General features: G+C 38.3%; 1 protein-coding gene across 5 annotated transcripts in view; it reads right to left on the reverse strand.

Moving 5' to 3' along the window:
* The window catches only part of LOC106726970 (lipoxygenase homology domain-containing protein 1-like), a 107,452-nt gene that overhangs the window by 63,514 nt on the left and 30,179 nt on the right, over positions 1–13,759 (reverse strand). For 4 of the 5 annotated variants that reach the window (XR_001363122.1, XR_001363123.1, XR_001363118.1 and 1 more), the window contains one exon: positions 3,851–3,926. The exons of the other annotated variant lie outside the window; for it this stretch is intronic. The gene's annotated coding sequence lies outside the window, so the exon portion shown is untranslated. The remainder of the gene's footprint in view (positions 1–3,850; positions 3,927–13,759) is intronic. 5 annotated transcript variants of the gene reach the window in all.

Consider the following 13,759-nt stretch of genomic DNA (forward strand, 5'->3'; position numbering starts at 1 on the left):
GTTCTTTATCTATATTCCCAGAACCTTAGCATAGATGGAATAAATGAGTGCAAAGGTGAGTGAGATCAAACAATACAGAAGCAACAAAACCAAAAGTTTTTTCTTTGAATAGATAAACAGGATTGACACAATTTTAGCTAGGTTAAGTGGGTGGCTTAAAACCTCTTAAATATTAAGAAATATATATTTCTCACAGTTCTGGAGGCTAGAAGTTCAAGATCAATAAGATCAGTGTCCTTACAAAAAGAGATATCAGAGAGCTTGCTCCCTTTCTTTGCATGCTCAGTGAGTGAGAAAAGCCCATATGAGAACACAGGTAGAAGGTGATTATCTACAAGCCAGGAAGAGAGCTCTCACCAGGAGTCAATTCAGACTTTACCTTGATCTTAGTCTTCCAACCTTTAGAACTGTGAGAAAATAAATTTCTGCTGTTTAAGTTACCCAGCCTGTGGTAGTTTGTTATGGTAGCCTGAACAGCCCAATCCACCAAACAAAAATGACAGAACACTTAAATTACTAAAATTGGGAATAAAAAAGAAATTAGTTTATAGAAACTAAAATGGCTTTGAAGAAGTACTAAGAACAACAACAAAAGAAGAATTACTGAGAACAGCTGTATGCCAACAAAGAACAGGACTAAGAGAAGAACAGGATTGGAAAAGATAATACAGTTGCTTAATAGCTAAGACATCAATTGCCGCCCTAGCCAGTTTGGCTCACTGGATACAGCATCAGCCTGTGGACCAACTGGTCTCAAGTTTGATTCCAGTCAAGGGCACATATCCTGGTTGCAGGCTCCTCCCTGGCCCAGACCCTGGTCAGGGCTTGAGCAGGAGGCAACCAATCGATGTGTTTCTCTCACATTGATGTTTCTCTCTGTCTTTTCCTCTCTCTTCCCCTCTCCCTAAAAATCAATGGAAAAATATCCTCAGGTGAGAATTAACAATAACAACAACAAGATACAAATTGCCTTTATGACTGTCCAATGGTACGCCTTGAAGCATTGGAATGCCTCTGTCAAGAACCCCGTGGCTATAGTCTCCTTCTCTGCTTGTTCCTTTGCTTTTCATAACACTAGTGTTCCCAGATGGGCATATTCTATTTTGGAGGCAATGAAATGCTGTAGCCGAAGCAACTCTGAACATATCCTCCATTCTAGAATGTCACTGGAGCAACACAAACCATTAGGATATGGTCCCCAGAGAGGTGCAAGTCAATATTGGGCCAGGTCACATTGGGCTTCCTGACATTTGTGGTTTAATAGTGTCCTCTTTGTGGGCACACTGATATAACCCTCAGTTTAAATGCTCTTGTTTCATTTTCTCTGTGGCCCTGTTGCAATGTGTGCTACACAGTAGATTGGGAACCAGAAAATCGCATGCAAGTCCCCTGCACAACTTCACAATCACGTTGAACAAATGCCTGAGTGTCTCCAGACCCCCTCCAGATAATCATCTAGATCAGTGGTTCTCAACCTTCCTAATGCCACAACCCTTTAATACAGTTCCTCATGTTGTGGTGACTCCCAACCATAAAGTTATTGTCGTTGCTACTTCATAACTGTAATTTTGCTACTGTTATGAATCATAATGTAAATATCTGATATGCAGGATGTATTTTCATTGTTACAAATTGGACATAATTAAAGCATAGTGATTAATCACAAAAGCAATATGTAATTATATATGTGTTTTCCGATGGTCTTCTTAGGCGACTGTAAAAGGGTCGTTCGCCCCCCAAAGGGCTCGCGACCCACAGGTTGGCGACCCACATGTTGAGAACCGCTGATCTAGATTATCCTACTTTTTTTAATGTCAGAGGAAGATCAAACCAGCAAGGGCATATTCACAAAACACAACTGCTAAAAATGGTGATTTTTGTTGGAAATTATAATATCAATAATGCCACTTTGAAAACAAGAGCCCCTTGTGTAAATTAGTTGAGGAGACAAAAAACAAAAACAAAAAAAAAACTGAAAAGAAATCTTTTGTTGGCGTGAGGGAATGATCATATACCTAAATACACATGCATACATCTACATTATTTGATGCCTGGTATTATTAGGCTGATACTGAATATTCCAGACATTCTATCACGTTGAAGCCTGTACTTTGAAATTCTGACTCTGAGCGTATTCGCTGCAAAGGGCTTTCCTGATAATTAGCTGTAGCTCCTGTGGGGCAGGCACAGAACCCGGAGTGTGATTATCAGTAAACTCTTCAGACCTGAATGAGCCATGCAGGGAGGCCCTCTCTCTGTGTTTGTCATGAGAAATTCCAACATACTTAATAGCTCAGGAGACCAGCAATGCCAAATTGACACGCCAGCTGTGCGAACCTTCAGGGTTGAATTATTATTATTACTCCGGTAGCTCTCTCTTAATGTAGCTTTGAATCATCACTGAGGGTCCTGTGCCAGCAGCTAATTACAAAGTTCTAGCCCTGAGTGTCTGCCTGCTATGGAGATCCACCAGCCAGTGAGTGCATTCTTTAAAATCACTTTCAAATTAATTTACCAACTGGCCCACCACTTACATCTATCACAGGAAGATGACGGTGAAATTGGCAGGCGGGCCTGCCGATTAATGTTTGCTGTTTGTTTCATGATCCTACCAGCTTCAACACTTAACAAAAGATAAAGAGATTTTCTTTCTGTTCTTACAAAGAAAAACAACAAGATATTCTTAGGTGGGGGCTAGTAAACCTTTAAGGAGAGTTTTTCCCTTGCTTTTTTTCCTTTATTGCCAGGACAAATGAATCAGGATCTAATCTGCTTACAGCTGAGGGACTTGCGCAGAGATTTTGATGTGATCAGAGGATTATCTTCAGCGTCTCAGATACTTAAACTATTCTTTTCATTTTTAGCAGGTCAACCAAAGTGACAGATACTTTTGTCAAAAAGCATTTCCAGAAACTCAGTTTATTACCTTTTGGGGATTATATGTTCCGAACACATAACAGCAAATTTGGAACAATAGTAATGATCTCTTGAATGCTCACAATGGTGAAAAAATGGGTTGATATGGGATGACTTTGAAGCTTAATTTCCATAGGCAACCACCTGCTGTTCTCCTCCAATTATAAACAATTCTGCAATTTACAGATAATCTAATAAAAACCACAAGAGGTATATTTTCCAACACATATAAAACCTTTAATGCTGTAACTTAGCAATTAAAATATTTAAAAAAAATAAGAACCTTGCATGGTAGCACATGTCATTAACACAATTGTAAAAGAGCAAGCCAAATCATGCTAAAAGTTTTATCATTGAAAAGGATCTGGCCTTGGCTGGAGTGTTGGCCTGTGACTGAAGGGCCCCGGGTTCAATTCCGATCAAGGGCATATGCCCAGGTTGTGGGCTCAATCCCCAGTGAGGCAGGGGGGGAGGGGGGTACGTGTGGGAGACAGCTGATCAATGATTCTCTCACATTATTGGTGTTTCCCTCTCCCTCGCTCCCTTTCTTTCTGAAAAAGACCTGTCAAATTCCTGCCTGTATGGAACCTGGGCTCGGCCCTTATATATTCTCTGTCCTCCAGAAATAGATAAGGAAAAGTGAAACACAAACACAAGAGAATGCAAATGATTTGAATTTTTACTTGATGGCAGTCTCAGCTTTCTCCATCTGCAGACCCACTTTGTTTATGGCGGCTCCTTTACTCCCAGCTGTTCACACTGCTCTCTCATACACCTGTGCTCTCTGAAGAGAGGATTTGAGGACCAACCCAGAGCACAAAGACTGATCACAGCCAACAACAAAGGTCAGCTCAAGGCTCAGGTTTTGGTAGGACCATCACTGTGATTTCCCAACTTAAAAAAAATAGTTACACTCATGACCTTTGATACATACTGCGCTTGCTCCAGGAATTATAAAGATGAACATAACCTCTGTTTTCAAGCATCTTTAATCATTCTTCAGAAATTACCTGAAAAGAGAATAATGGTACTGAGATGCTGCTTCTGCTTCTAATACTGCTATAGAATACTTAACAATGCTTTTCTATCAAAATGGAAGGTGTGCTACATATGCAGTTTTAATTTTCTAGTAGCCTCGTTAAAAAGGTAAAAGAGCCCTGGCTGGTGGTGCACTGTAGTTAGAGTTGCAGGTTCAATCCCCTGCCCTGGTCAGGGGCATGCGGGAGGCATCCAATCCATGTGTCTCTCTCACATCAATCTCTCTCTCTCTCTCTCTCTCTCTCTCTCTTCCTCTCCCTCCTTTCCTTCCTTCCTCTCTCTAAAAATCAATGGGAAAAATATCCTTGGGTGAGGAGTAACAAAAAAATAAAATAAAAGGTACAAGAAAAAAGTGAAATTAATTCTAACAATATATTTTATACAACACTACTCTAAAGTATCATTCAGCTTGTAATCAATACAAAAATATTACTTCTTTGTACTAAGTGCTTGAAATCTGTGGTATGTGTTACAAGTAGAGCACCTCTCGATTTGCACTAGCCATGTTTCAAGAGTTTGTCACTAGTAGCTATTATACTGTACAGGGCAGGTCTAGATTGCAAAATGTAAATTGTGGACTTCTGTTGATGCAGGTGATGAATTTGATCACATGTATTTTATGTATTATTGATCCCAGTGTTACTATTTTTATTTTTGACTACATTTGTTTAAGTTTTTGCTTCCTCATGGGTGTTTTCTTTTTGGAGGGGGGGGTGATAGTTGGAATTTTATCAACTGTTTGTTGCCTTCTTCATAAGAGGTGACATACTCTAATCGAAATAGTCCTAATTAAGTAAAAGCTGCGACTTTCCTAAAAGACACCCGAAGATGCTGTTTGCTTGGGGACATGAAGAAATCAAAAACTTAATTAAGATTTAGGTCTGAAACAAAAATATACAGTTCAGCACAAACTTCTGACTAATTAAAATCCCTCAGAATACAGTCCTGGGTCCCTTCTGTGCCTTTCATCTGCCGAACTCTGCCCTCTGTTCCAGCTTCCTTGCTTTCCAGGCCCCTGAACACACTCCATGATCTAGTCATACTGAATTATTTACCCTTCCCCTTAACGTGATCATACACAAGCCAAAAGGCAGGTATTTTCACCACTCTGTCACAGGTAAAGAATGTGAAGTTCAATGCGGGTAAATGACTTGCCCAAGCTCACGCACATACTAAGTGGTGAAGCTGGGAAATGGATCTTTTGACACTTACAGTGATCCTGCCCGTCTCTATAGGAGGCAAGTAGTCCTGGCTCTGCAGCCCATTTGGGAAGAGCATTCTTTTTTTTTTCTTTTTTTTATTGCTAAAAGTATTACAAAGGGTATTACATATGTGTCCTTTTTTTCCCCGCCCTTGACAATACCCCGGCTTCCCCTACCCCCCCAGTGTCTTATGTCCATTGGTTTTGCTTATATGCATGCATACAAGTCCTTCGGTTGATCTCTTACTCCCCTCCCTTCTGCCCCCCAACCCTCTCTGGCCTTCCCACTGCAGTTTGACAATCAGTTTGAGGCAGCTCTGCCTCTGTATCTATTATTGTTCAAAAGTTTGTAATGGTCTTTATTATCCATGAATGAGTGAGATCATGTGGTATTTTTCCTTCATTGACTGGCTTATTTCACTTAGCATAATGCTCTCCAGCTCCATCCATGCCGTTGCAAATTGTAAGAGTTCCTTCTTTTTTACAGCAGCATAGTATTCCATCGTGTAGATGTACCACAGTTTTCTAATCCATTCATCTACTGATGGGCACTTAGGCTGTTTCCAGATCTTAGCTATGGTGAATTGTGCTGCTATGAACATATGGGTGCATATATCCTTTCTGATTGGTGTTTCTGGTTTCTTGGGATATATTCCTAGAAGTGGGATCACAGGGTCAAATGGGAGTTCCATTTCCAGTTTTTTGAGGAAACTCCATACTGTCTTCCATAGTGGCTGCACCAGTCTGCATTCCCACCAGCAGTGCACAAGTGTTCCTTTTTCTCCACATCCTCTCCAGCACTTGTCGTTTGTTGATTTGTTGATGATAGCCATTCTGACAGGTGTGAGATGGTACCTCATTGTTGTTTTGATTTGCATCTCTCGGATGATTAGTGACTTTGAGCATGTTTTCATATGTCTCTTGGCTTTCTGAATGTCCTCTTTTGAAAGGTGTCTATTTAGATCCTTTGCCCATTTTTTGATTGGATTGTTTATCTTCTTTTTGTTAAGTTGTATGAGTTCCCTATAAATTTTGGAGATTAGGCCCTTATCAGATATGACGTTGGCAAATATGTTTTCCCACGCAGTGGGTTTTCTTGTTGTTTTGTTGATGGTTTCTTTTGCTGTGCAGAAGCTTTTTATTTTGATGTAGTCCCATTTGTTCATTTTCTCTTTAGTTTCAACTGCCCTAGGAGCTGTATCAGTGAAGAAATTGCTTTGGCATATGTCTGAGATTTTGTTGCCTTTGGATTCTTCTAGAATTTTTATGGTTTCCTGTCGTACATTTAAGTCCTTTATCCATTTTGAGTTTATTTTTGTGTATGGTGTAAGTTGGTGGTCTAGTTTCATTTTCTTGCATATATCTGTCCAATTTTCCCAACACCATTTATTGAAGAGACTATCTTGGCTCCATTGTATGTTCTTGCCTCCTTTGTCAAATATTAATTGAGCATATTGGTTCGGGCTGATTTCTGGGGTCTCTATTCTATTCCATTGATCTATATGTCTGTTCTTGTGCCAGTACCAGGCAGTTTTGAGAACAGTGGCTTTGTAATACAGCTTGATATCTGGTATTGAGATCCCACCTACTTTGTTCTTTCTCAGGATCGCTGCAGCTATTCGGGGTGGGAAGAGCATTCTTGGTTGCTCAAATGATATAATGCAAGTAGCCAGACCCAGCTTCCTGACTGTTCACTTTTAACTTGCTGCTCTGCATGAGACAAACACAAGCGTTTAACTTGTATTTTGCAGTGGAACCAAGCATGTCAAACTCACAGCCCACCTGCCGCATGCCTCGTTTATTTGGCCCGTGTTAGCCTTTGAATTTGACATGCATGCTGTACACATTTATAAAATACAAAGAGGCAAGGAATTAATGGTTTTGTTTCCGTTTCAAACCATACTAAGTATTTAACTTCTGTTATGTCAAAGGCAGATCAGTCTAAGAGCTTGACAAGGTAATTTGAGGGAACTTTACAAATGATGCCTTTGAAATTACTGTTGTGGCTTTGGGTTTTTCTCCTGTTGTTTCTAACAACCTACTATTTTACAGGGGTGAATAAAAAGTTGTTTTCGCTTAGGAAATTGCTGGTATTACAGGAATGAGTTTGTGGGTTAGCAAATATTTCAAAGGTGAAGACACTTTTTTGGAAATGAGACTTAATACCTGGCAACTGCTATAGTGGTCCTAGAAGCCTGGAAAAGATGTCAGCCAATGCCAAGCAAAGCAGAAATGCCTGAGGTGCCTTGTCAGTGGTGGAGGAAGGAATGGAAAACCTTAGGGAGGTGGGTGAGCTGGAATGAATATTTTTTGTGCAGCCAGAAGACCCGCCAGGGGATTACATTCTATGAGAGGGTCCAGGCAGGGGTACTCAAACTACGGCCCGCAGGCCACATGCAAATACAAATATTGTATTTGTTCCCGTTTTGTTTTTTTACTTCAAAATAAGATATGTGCAGTGTGCATAGGAATTTGTTCATAGTTTTTTTTTTTTAAACTATATTCCGGGTCTCCAATGGTCTGAGGGGCAGTGAACTGGCCCCCTGTTTAAAAAGTTTGAGGACCCCTGGTCCAGAGGATACATCATTCACCAAAGCCATGCTGGTGAGGGGGGCACCCACATTACTAAGTAGCTCAGTGGTGGCTCCTCTGCAGCCGGGCTGACCATAAGAGAGGCAGTCCCAGACTGGGCTCATTATGCCATTATAGTCTCCAAAGTTATAAAGGCCTGGGGGTAGCACTGGACCCCCAGAAGCCAGCAGGCCACAATTACTATGACTAGGATGGTCAGAGGGGCATCCAGTGGGGCTTAGCCCACGAGGAGCTATAGACCTGCTTCACGGAGAATGATACACCTATGATCAAAAAAACAGGAGAGCCATCAAGCATGCTACTTGGCATCTATAGTCAAGAAAAGTAAGAAGACTGAGGGCAGTTGTCCCCGATAAAACGTCACAATCCCTTGTGTATTTCTAAGACCTAAGCAGACTTTCAGATTTGGAATCATTGATTAAAGAAGAGTCCAAGTTCCTAGGAAGAAGGACCCCACAAGACCACAAAAGTATATACTCCAATGATTCTCCCAGTCTGTCCCAAAGAGACGCAGGGCCATTTAGTTGGGTGATATATACTGAGGAAAGGTGAACACCCAAGTATTTTGAGTACTACTTGACAAAGGGTCGTAATTGATGTTATAACTGAGACCTTACATGTCATCATGGTTCCTCTTTAAGGAGGGGATGTAGGAGTGAAATTAATAAATAAAGTCCTGACAGCCTGCAATAAAGTTCAGCCCACAGAGTCCCAGCCATCCTTTCCCAAATGTATGATTAAAATTGGTGTAATTAGCAGTTTTATATTTCTTATATTTTCTTCTCAATAGTAACAAGTATTTTCATATGAAGTTTTATTTAATTCTCAATTTTTCTATATATATGCTTTCTAAAGAATTTTGGATTTTATTTTTATATCAGCACATCTATATGTTTTCACTTTTTTCCCCATTGTGAATTATGTATTGCATTATGGATATACTGTCTACTGTATTTTAAGTTGTTGACTTAATTTTTCAAAGAGAAATAACTGTGATTATAAGTACTTTATGTAGTTAGTAATGTTTTAAGACCTGACATTTCAGTAAAGCAACATACACTTTTTAGGTTTACTACAATGTCAGTCCAAATATTAATATTTAGGAACCATTAACAAAGAAATGAAAAAAAGAAAAACCCTACCAATTTTTAAAATCTTCACTTAAAATATTAATGAAATACATGTAAAGACTTATTTTTTCAAGTCACTCTTCTGTACATATTAAAATACTAGAGACCCGGTGCATGAATTTGTGCACTGGTGGGGTCCCTTGGCCTGGCCTGCGTCCTCTTGTAATCCTGGACCCCTTGGAGGATGTCGGATAGCCGGTTTTGGCCCAATCCCCACAGGCCCAATCTAAACAGGAGGGAGCCCGATCCTGTGCATTGAGCATCTGTCCCCTGGTGGTCAGTGGTTAGGCTTTTATATATATAGATAGTTTCAAGTAAATTTTTAAAATTGCCTTAGTTAAATAAATTACATGCTAAGTATGCTGGGACATGAGAATTTACATTTGCAGTAACTGTCTCCTCGGATATCTACTAACCTCTCCTTTTCCAAAATGTACTTCTATGTTGCAAAACTTGAGTTTTTATTTTACAGGAAGGATACTATTTCTCGAATAGGCAGGGAAGATGTCTTTATCTGTTCCATATGCTCACTGCTCCCCTGTATGGCCACTGGCCAAGTAAAGCACAAACGTCACATAAGAACTTAGAGCAATAAACTGAACGAGAAACAACATCACGATCATTACTAATGTAAACACTAAGAAAGAAGCCTTATTCACAGATGTGTATTATTTCCTGGATCCAGAATTTGTACTGGGAAGTATTTTGTTAAGGTTATTTTTCCTTGAAATAGGACAAGTCAATCTTGTTTGCTTCCCCTAAATGGTGGAATCTTTATTGAGAGGATTTATGGACTAAGTTACTTTATTATTTCTTTTATGACTTTACATACTGTCATTTTTTTCTGAATCTTCCCAAGACCCAAATTGGAATATTAATATGCTAATACAACCCTGACTGGGTGGCTCAGTTGGTTGGAGTGTTGTCCCGTACACCAAAATGTTGCAGGTTGTGGGTTTGATTACGGTCATTTTAAAATCACAGGCTATTTGCTGAATGTCAAGATTTAGAACACCATAGAAATGTTATTTTATATTAGTTATATTTTGTTCACTGTCATAAATTTTTATATTAAGCAATATTTTATATTTTTCAAAACCAATTTTTTCTATTCTCTTTCTGTTTCCACTGGTTGCATACAGATGATGCAAAACCATAGGGGTTGGTGAGTCACGTGATGGAAGAAGCCTGGGCTCCTTAAATCACAGCTTGTAGGAAGGTCACCCGGTCACCTTCTGTGCGAGGAGAATGTAAGAGAAATGAAGGTCTATATTGTGAAGTCTGACATTTTTTATCTATTTGAAACTTCAACTAGAATGATTCTCAATAATATAGTTAGTTCAAACTTTCAACACTTATTTTTATATGATTTTGAAGTATTGGTTTTCATGTGGATTTGATACTTGGATTTATGGCCATCGTAACTGAGAAAGATACTCCACAAAATTATATGTAAATCCAAAGGGAGGAAGCGCATCATTGTTTGCACTTCCTGGATTTTAATAATTACTCTTCAGTGACATTTTTCTGCTGCAAAAGTTTTGTTGTTGAAATTCAGCTAGTAATTATGTCAATCAGTTGTTCTTGAAAACTAACAGGGAAGGTGTTCACTTTATATTTTAACAATAGAATTAATATCTATTGAAACTATTCATTTGGAGTCTTTAGTGGTTAGAAAACTCTGTTTTCAAATTTTTAAGTCTATATTCACAAATATTTTTATAGGTAGCACATACATACAGTCCCCAACTTACAATGGTTCAACTTAGGATTTTTTGACTTTACTAAAAAGAGTGCAAAAGTGATATGCATTTAGTAGAAACTCCACTTCACATTTTGAATATTGGTCTTTTCCTGGGCAAGCAATAGGCAGTACATTCTCTCTCGTGATTCTGGGACCAGCAGTGGGCGGCAGCTCCCAACCAGGCTTGTGATCATGATGGTGAACAATGGCTACTCCACAGTGCATTGCGTTGCCAGCATTTTTTTGGATATTGTATTCTGAGCATATTTACGGCAGGCGAGGATAAGCTGTGATGTTCTGTAAGTTAGGTGTATTAAATGCATTTTTTACTTACAGTATTTTCAAGTTATGATAGTTTATCCAGGTGTAACCCCCATTGTCAGTCAAGGACTATCACTATATTGTTTTCAGCAATAAATATAATGGGGATTTATTTCCAGGTAGCCATTTTCAAAATTGTCTTTCTATGACACAGATTTATTTTTAAAAGTAATAACATTTTATACATTTTTAAAAGTCACTTTAATCTTTAGAGAGCAATTAAATGCATTATTTTTTTTAAAGTTTATGTTGGGTAGCATAATAATTTCTAATAGTAACAATAACTTATAGAAAATGTCTACAGATTTTAAATTTTTTTTTTTGTTAATCCTCATCCGAGGATATTTTTCCATTGATTTTTAGCGAGAGTGGAAGAGAGAGGGAAAGTCAGAGAGAAACATTGATGTGAGAGAAACACACCGATCGGTTGCCTCCTGCACAAGCCCTGACCAGGGCCTGGGCCGGGGAGGAGCCTGCAACCAAGGTACGTGCCCCTGACAGGAATCGAACCCAGGACCCTTCGGTCCACAGGCTGACACTCTATCTACTGAGCCAAACCGGCTAGAGCAGAATTTCATTTTTTATAAAAGAAAAAAGTAATTCCTTAAGTTGAATAACTTTTTAGTGCTTTGCCATTAAATAAGTAAATTGTGTGTTTAAAATATTTAGTGATCACTCCATGTTTCATTACAAAATGTTATAAATATTCTACCATGTTTTAAAGACCATATTTTGTAATTTAGCTATACCCATATAGATACAGATGCTGTCTTGTAGGACTTTGTATATTCCTGGTTTCAGCTTCTTTGCTACAATGAATAATTCAGTGAATATTATGAGAGGTTCTTGCTCTGTACCTTATCCTGATATTTTTTAATCCAGGTCAAAACAACTTTTCATTAGTGGTTACACTTAAACATCTTTTCCACAAAATACAATTTTTATTAATAATATATTCACTTTGTATATCTTCTCTGCTACCTCTTTCCTTCAGTGATCCACAAAAAAAGTGGTATTTCTTGCATTTCATAATTGCTTTGCTGGCTATTGAATAAATCTGCTATAACATGTTAGAAACATTTGTATACTTTCATCTAATGATATAGTTAGCATTTGTTCAAAGCTGTGTAATTTATTCTAATATGTTTTTTTTCCATTTTAACCACTATTTTCTATGTGTATTCCAGTAATATGAGTATTTGCTCACAAAAGAATACATTTTAGTTTGTCTTCATGTTGTCCACTTGTTGCCTTGGCCACTTTTAGTTGCTACAATAGGAAAAGCGAATGGTTCTCCAACACTGTGAGGCTTTTTGTCTTCTGCGATTAGTAAAAAACCTCAAACTTTAAACCTTTAGCATAACATTTGATGAAGTTTTATAAAATATGAATCGTGCATTAAATAATTTAAACTTGGTAAAAACATGTAGGCTTTTAAAAATAAAATATTTGTTAATTTTTAAATACCTTGCACATTTTTATGCCATGGCTACATGCTACTTTTTTGCTAATATCTGAAGGTACTATATATGATTCAAGAAAAATTTTATTGTTAAGGATGGTAGTGAGTGCAAATTTATATTCTGAGAAGTCTTCTTGATAACTTTGTGGGGGGTTTTGTGTGTGTGTGTGTGTGTGTGTGTGTGTGTGTGTGTGTGTGTGTGTTTAGTTTTGCATGACTTCTTGGCAAATTTCCATTTGTTTTTCACTATAACATGGTCAGGAAACACCAGGTGTAGAAGGACTGCCAATGCAGCTATTTCTCACTGTACCTGCTCTTCCTATCTTGAAGTCCTTGGTTTCTTGGCAGGATCTCTTTTTAGGGGCCTGTCCATTTTGTGCAAGTTCATTTAATTGAAAGTACATAATAAAATGCCTAACTTCTTCGAACCTTGTATATTTTCTGAAACACAGATACAAAATATTCCTTTCCTAATTTTTACACTAAAAACAAGAAAGAGAAATAGAGGTTCTAATATTTTCTTCTCGCAACCCATTGGATCATGTTACAAACCTTTGGTTGTGTATAGGCTTCCTTGAAGCCTTACTGGTATTTCTGGCAAATACGATAACAGGACTTTCAAACATTTTTTTTTACTATGACAACAATAAGAATCCATTTTATAATGCAATCTTACACACACCCATCAATGAACAAAGTTTCTATAAAATAACACTATGGGTGATGCACTCTGTTATTTCATTTCATTACAGAGGCTTTGAACTGAAGTTTGGAAAAGATGGGGGGGGGGGAAATTATGTAATGTAGCAGCAAAAACAAGTTGCTGCTATGTATTATACAGACAGACAACAGCATGGCGGTTACCAGATGCAAGGGAGGGGGGGCAAGTAAAGGGTAAGGGGCTAAACATGTGGTGGCAGAAGATGATTTGATTTTGGGTGGTGGGCAAATTATGTAATGTAGCGGCAAAAACAAGTTGCTGCTATGTATGATACAGACAGACAACAGCATGGTGGTTACCAGATGCAAGGGAGGGGGGCGAGTAAAGGGTAAGGGGCTAAACGTGTGGTGGCAGAAGATGATTTGATTTTGGGTGGTGGGCACACAATGCAATATATATATTATTTACACCTGAAACCTATATGACCCCAATAACCAATGTCACCCTAACTATAAATTAATTACAAAAGATTATTCCAATGTAAAAAATGCAATTTGCTACATTGTTTAGATTTTTAACCCCTAACCTGATCATGAGTTTCACTTACATGAAGATCTATTACACTAAGTAGAGAAATTACCTTCATTTCACTGTCCATAAGAAATATAGAAGAGCGAAATGCACAGTGTTAAAG

The sequence above is a fragment of the Myotis brandtii genome, unplaced genomic scaffold (genome assembly GCF_000412655.1).
Source record: "Myotis brandtii unplaced genomic scaffold, ASM41265v1 scaffold1102, whole genome shotgun sequence".
Lineage (NCBI taxonomy): Eukaryota > Metazoa > Chordata > Mammalia > Chiroptera > Vespertilionidae > Myotis > Myotis brandtii.